We start from the raw sequence: 6,159 nt of genomic DNA, 5'->3' as shown, positions 1-6,159 counted from the left end.
AGAACTTCTGATATTATGGGTGATATCAAATGGTTCCAGTAAAAGATTGGATTAAGAGAGTACCATAACAATATTCCCCTGTCTTCTTGTCTTTATGGTAATTGTTGCAGTAGGGAAAAAAGGAAGCTATTCAAACAGAAAAATGGGATGCTTCAAATTTTAAAATCATGAAATGTACAGTATATATTTAATATATTTTTGGGAAAAAAATCATCTGAAACATTAAACATATGGATAGGAGAAAATCATTTTAAAAAGCTGTGAAGTAGAAACTGATCTTTCTGGTTGAAAGTGAGGAGAATCTGAAGAAATAACTAATGAAGATCAAAGATTATAACATTGAGCATCACTATAACAACACACACAATTGAATTAATCAGCAACCCCAGCAGAGTTTGAGCATGATTTGAAATCAAGATTTATATATTACTGAATCCATCATCATTATCCTTGGAACCAGCTATCAAGAACTCAAAGCACCTATTAAATTGGGCAATCTTCTGCCAAGGGCCTACTTAAAGTGCAGAAAGCAAAGGTGCCATTTTAGGACTAAGGTGAGCTTGGCTCAATCCATGATATTTTCATCACCCCATATGCATATTTTCAAATGGGCAATCAATCAGAAAAAATGTAAATTAATTCATGTGAATTTTATGATATTGGTGCAGAATGTTGAGTATACCACAGACAGCAAGAAGAATAAACAAACCTATCATGGACAATGGAGCAATGGTAGTACAGTGAGCTAACTGCTGGGTCAGTCCTTTGAAAGTATCAGTCATTTCACTGGAGGAAGTCAAAGTTTCTATGCCCATACATAGTTACAGTGCAAGAAACCTCCAGGGCAGTTCTGCCCACAATTTTAAAGCTACTCTGTTTTGGAATCACTTTTTTGGCAGTGAGTTTGTATTTTTTTATTTTGGTCTCTAGGAATAAGTACAGGACAAATGCTATTAAAAATCAAAGATGATGAGGTATCATCCTCAATACATGGGACATGTTATGAATGGGATCCTCTGAAGAAAGAGACACAATTGTTTAATTTTTGAAAACAGTCAAGAAAAATAAAATCACCTTCAGTGGCTGTGTTTTTAATAATAGCCCAATAATGGTGTTAATTATGTAAGGCAAGGTAAAGACACTGCAAGCCTAGGCAGGATTTCATTCTGTTGTACAAAGGGGCATTACCAGTGAGGAATGTTTTTACAGGGCTTACAATCACCATACATAAATATAAAGAATAGGAATTCTGGCTTATTGACCAAATGGACACATTTCATTCAGACTCATTCTTTTGATGAGGCCATGAGAAGATATGTGCAACAGTGTAAGAGCCAAATCTACCATCTCTAAAAAAATCTAAAGAAAATATTTCACTGACTGATGGAGAAAAGAAAACTATAGTGAAGAAGCAATGGTGACTTTAAATGTGCTAAGAAAGCATGTCCTTTGGTCGACCTGTATATCTAGACTTACTCAGGAAGTTTATCATCACTGTTATCCAGTGTTTGGAACCACATATGCATTTGATAGCAATAGACTGCATCATACAGCTCCATCCCTTGTCCCCCACCCATCACACTTTTGCCTTTGAATCTAACCTCGGGTTTCAGTGATTCTTATCTGACCTTACTCTGTATAATGAAAATAACCTAGGTTTCTGTAGTACTCACCATTTTGTAGTACAGCTCCTGGAAGAAAAATCAATGCACTCTCTAAATAGCAAGCAGAGACACTAGGAAATTTGGAGTCAGGTGAATGGATTTGGTTCACAGCCATCCAGAAGTTCAAATCCTTGTGATGCTTAAGTGTGCAAGACAGCAGTCCCACGTTTCTGGCTCCCTAGACTGGACTGTATTTTGTGGCCAATCTGCAACCTGAAACTGAAGAGGAGTGATCACTTAGGTATGTCAGTGTTGGCCTGAACTTCTTGCCCTAAGAGAGACCACCCTGAGCCACTGAGCTGAAGATTAGGATCCAAACAGAAGTATTTGTTGTAAAGACAGGGCCCACGCTATGCTAATAAAGTCCATTCTTCTCTTCATCAGGTCCCCTTCATTGACATTTCTGTAATAGAAGCAGGTATTTCCTAGTCTCAGAGGATTAATGGATTCCAGGTGTTCCCGAAAGGCAATTATGACCCTGGATTACTGTATAGCCTTGGGAGTTCAATGCTTAAGTTGAGTGTTGACCTAGGTTTTGAATGGTTGACTTCGAAGAGGAACCCTTCACACTTTAATTTGTTATCAAAATAGGTGAATTTTCAGGAAGAATCTGTTTTCAAGCCAAGTCAATATACTCATTGCTACAATATTCTTATGCTAGTTTTATTGCTATAAAAATATTTACACGACTTCCGGGAAGATGGCGATGGAGTGACACACACCAGAGGGACTCCACAGAATCCAGGCCAGGAGAGTTGCTCAGAGTGAAATTCAACACCACTGGATCGCAGGAGGTGCATCATAAAGATAAATAGGCACAGATCCACGGGGTTTGAGGGGCTGGGGGCTTTTGGCTTACCTCAGTGGAAGCCGGCTGGGCCTCGACCCTAGTCAAGCTGCCAGATCTGCCCAAGCTGGGACCATTTGGAGCCTGTAGCAGGGCTTGGTCTCAGCACAGCCACAGTTTTCCCCTACCTGCCTCAGGGCAGGGACAGGACGCTTGCGGCTCCACTGGCAGGGATCGGGGTTCAACTACATTGTTGCTTCTGTTTGCTTGTCTGCTCTATATTCCCACACAGCCTTGGAGGGCTGTGCAGGGGCTTTTTCAAGGCACAGCCGCAGCCGCGCCGCGTGGTCTGAGCAGGGACTAAACCCAAACACCCACAGCTCCATAGGCAGGGATTAAGCTTCAGCTACACTGTGGCGTCTGTTAACATCTCTGCTCTCTGTCCCCCCACTTCTCTGGGGGCTGCTCAACAGTTTTCTTGTGACCCTTCTTGGGGCTCAGCTGCAGACTACCGCTGGGGCTTGGGGCAGGGAGTAAGCCCTTTAAGATCCACAGGCAGGGAATGGGACTCAGCTACATAGTTTCTTTTGCTTATCTCGCTTCCCTGTACCCTTGCACAGTCTAGTATCACTTTTTGATTTTTCTCCCCCCACCCTTGTTCCTGCCCTGCTCTCTCACACTCCATTGCGGACTTACGGGGCACTCCCATTGCCCTGGGGCATTTGCGCCTGGGTCACACCCAGCTAGGTGAGCTCCACCCTGCATAGATATCCCAAGGCTAGGGTAAGGCCTGCTTGCTCTCCACGGGATACTCCTCAGACTTCTCACCAGGTAGTTCCTGCCTGTGTACCTGGGGACATAAGGCAGCTCAGGCAACACTTATCAATATTCAAACCAATAGCGGGAACTTCAGCCCAGCCTCTGCATCACTGGGGCAGGCACTCGACCTGACATCTGGGGCACTCCCCTGATAGGGAAGCCACAGGAAGATAAAGTGGTAGGTTAATCCCGTAGCAAAATCAGCTGTAGGTTAATCCCATAGCAAAATCAGCTGTAGGCAAATCGAAGAAGCATTCCTATAAGTCTTCCAGAGAGAGACTAGAAAATGGCACCTGGTCCCTCAAAAACAACTCAACGCAAACAGCCATCACCCACAACGACCTCAATGAAAAAACAGGAGAAACAAAAGACCAACGCAGAAGATGTCCTGAACATAGCAACCTACATAGAAGAAGCAGACATTGGGATGCCATACAAAGACACTCTCAGAATGCTGCTTGGAGCCATGCAGGATATGAAGGAAATAATACAGAAAAAGGATGAACGGATAGAGGAGATAAAAGACATACAACAAAGGGAAATACAGGAGCTTAAGGAGCAGATAACGAAAAACAATAGCAGAATCGTGTTCCTTGAGAATCGATTGGAGGAATCAGAGAACCGCATCAGTGTTGTGGAGGACAGCCAAGCAGACTGCAATAAACGTGAACAAAAATCTAATAAGAGCATCAGAGAAGCCGAAGAAAACCTAAGAGCTATGTCTGATGCTATGAAGCGGAACAACATTAGAATAATTGGCCTACCGGAGGAAGACACAACAAAGAAGTCATCTGAAACAATAGCGAGAGAATTCTTGGAGGAAAACTTCCCCAGCCTAATGAATGAAAACCAAGCAACCATCCAGGAGGCTGAAAGAACACCAGCACGACGGGACCCCAAGAAGAAATCACCAAGGCACATAATAGTTAAACTATCCAACTTTGAGGAAAAGGAGAAAATCATGAGAGCAGCTAGGGAAAAGCAAGCAATCACATATAAAGGTTCCCACATAAGGATATGCTCAGACCTATCAGCAGAAACTATGAAAAAAAGGAGAGAGTGGAGTAACATATTCCAAAAATTGAAAGAAAACAACGCAAATCCAAGAATATTCTACCCAGCCAAATTATCGATCAAGATCTATGGAGAAGTAAAAGTCTTCCCAGACAAGGAAAAACTCAAAAAAATACGTTACAACAAACGCAGCCTTACAAAAGATCCTCGCCGACTCGGTATGGGCAGAAGAACAACACTCACCAAGCACAAATAAGAGACCAACACATAGAACAACCTCACCCAGAGCACAACAAAGAGAAAACAGACCCCAAGATAGCAATGGCTTAAAGATGGAAAGAAGTCAAGAATGATACACACACACTAATGAGAAAGGAAAGTAGGAAAACTCCCAACACAAAAGGTATAAAATGGCATCACAGAGTCCACAGATGGAGATAATAACCCTGAAATCAGTGGCCTGAACACAGGCATTAAAAGACTGAGACTAGCAGAATGGCTTAGAAAACACAACCCATCCATTTGCTGCCTACAGGAGACACATCTCAAGGCTACAGACAAAAATAGGCTGAGAATCAAAGGCTGGAGAAGGACCTACCAAGCAAACAGCAATACAAAAAAAGCAGGGGTTGCAATCCTTATCTCGGATAAAATTGCCCTCAAAGTGCAAACCATAAAAAGAGATAAGGAGGGACACTATATAATGCTCAAGGGAATGATAGACAATGAACCACTAAGCATTGTAAACATATATTCCCCGAATGAGAGACCAGCTCAATACGTCAACCAAACATTCCAAAAGATTAAGAAAGAAATCACGGACTCAACAATTATACTGGGCGACTTCAACTCACCACTCACTGAGAAAGATAGATCACAGGGAAAGAAACTCAACAAGGAGACTAGAGAACTAAACTCCACAATTAGACAATTTGACCTAATAGATATTTACAGAGCTTTTCATTCAAATAAAAAAAATTTCACATTCTTTTCAAGTCTATTCGAAGATAGACCACATGCTGGGGCATAAGGCAAATCTACATAAATTTAAGCACATTGAAATAATACAGACCTCTCTCTCTGACCACCGTGCCATAAGACTGGAAATCAGCAAAAGGAAGACAAAGAAAATAAGAGCAAATAATTGGAGGATGAATAACACTCTATTGCAAAAGGAGAGCATACTGGTGCAGATCAGAGACGAAATCAGGAAATTTCTAGAAACCAACGAAAATGAGCACACGACATACCAAAACTTATGGGACACAGCAAAGGCAGTCATCAGAGGAAGGTTCATAGCAATACAAGCACACCTAAGAAAAGAAGAGAGACTCATGACGGATACACTGATGCGAAATTTACAAAAACTAGAGCTGAGTCAGCAGGACAACCCTACTAATAGCAAAAGAAAAGAAATTATAAAAATCAGGGCTGAGATTCAGGAGAGGGAAAATAAAAAAACTATGGAAAAAATTAATATCGCTAAAAGTTGGTTCTTTGAAAGGATAAACAGGATCGATAGACCATTGGCAAACCTAACCAAAGAAAGGAGGGAACAAATCTCAATAGCAAGAATAAGGGATGAAAGAGGGGTCATTACAACAGACCCTAATGAAATCAAAAGGATAGTTACACAATACTATGAAGGATTGTACTCCAAAGAATTCAACAATTTGGAAGACATGGACAAATTCCTGGAAAAACAATCCCTCCCTAGACTATCCTCGGTGGACATCAAGAATCTCAACAGACCCATAGCAATAGAAGAAATAGAAAAGGTTATCAAGGGATTACCAACAAAAAAATCCCCTGGACCAGATGAATACACTGGAGAATTCTATCAAGCATTCAGGGAAGAACTAATACCAATCCTAC

This window comes from Tenrec ecaudatus, unplaced genomic scaffold (assembly GCF_050624435.1).
Source record: "Tenrec ecaudatus isolate mTenEca1 unplaced genomic scaffold, mTenEca1.hap1 Scaffold_778, whole genome shotgun sequence".
Classification (NCBI taxonomy): domain Eukaryota; kingdom Metazoa; phylum Chordata; class Mammalia; order Afrosoricida; family Tenrecidae; genus Tenrec; species Tenrec ecaudatus.
This window is presented reverse-complemented; position numbering follows the sequence as displayed.